At 31.0% G+C, this 710-nt stretch overlaps 1 protein-coding gene across 1 annotated transcript in view; it reads left to right on the top strand.

Moving 5' to 3' along the window:
* The window catches only part of HELRODRAFT_67216 (hypothetical protein), a gene marked incomplete at both ends in the record, with an annotated part of 9,530 nt that overhangs the window by 5,296 nt on the left and 3,524 nt on the right, over window positions 1-710 (top strand). The gene's annotated exons all lie outside the window — the stretch shown is intronic.

The raw sequence follows: 710 nt of genomic DNA, 5'->3' as shown, positions 1-710 counted from the left end.
TTGTCGAATAATCAAAAAACGAACTACAAACATATTAACGCCAAACATTCGGTAGAATTTATAGAATATTGTAAAAATTACATTCGGTAGAATTTATAGAATATTGTAAAAATTATGGTCTATTACCAATATATATATATATTCATATATATACATTCGGTAGTAATATATATATATATATATATATATGTTGGTAATAGACCATAATTTTTACAATATTCTATAAATTCTACCGAATGTTTGGCGTTAATATGTCGAGTAAATGTTGGTAATTATTGTTGAAATGTTGGAATTTATTACAACAATAAAAAGACGTCTCACCTAATACTGAAAAACAACTGCAGTCCTAGAGATAACTCTAAGTTAAAACGTAATCACGTAATATATGAATTTAATTGCCCCTTTGACGGCTGTGCACGTCAACATGACTCATATATCGGGATTACTACTACCTCACTGACTAGAAGGCTTACGATGCATAAACAGAGTGGGGCTATCAATCTAATTTGGACTCAACACACTCAATCACAATTAGCCGTGAAATCCTCGACAGCAACACCAAAGTAATATACCAGAACAGCAACTACACGCATCTTAAAATTGCAGAAGCAGTCCTAATCGACATCAATAAATCAAAAAAAAAATATACAACATAAAATGACAACCTTACTTCCAACCTGGCGCTTAACTAACAACGAAAACAAAGAAGT

This window comes from Helobdella robusta (genome assembly GCF_000326865.2).
Source record: "Helobdella robusta unplaced genomic scaffold HELROscaffold_4, whole genome shotgun sequence".
Taxonomy (NCBI): Eukaryota; Metazoa; Annelida; class Clitellata; order Rhynchobdellida; family Glossiphoniidae; genus Helobdella; species Helobdella robusta.
Note: the sequence above shows the minus strand (reverse complement) of the source record. Positions and strands in the feature narration are given on the sequence as shown.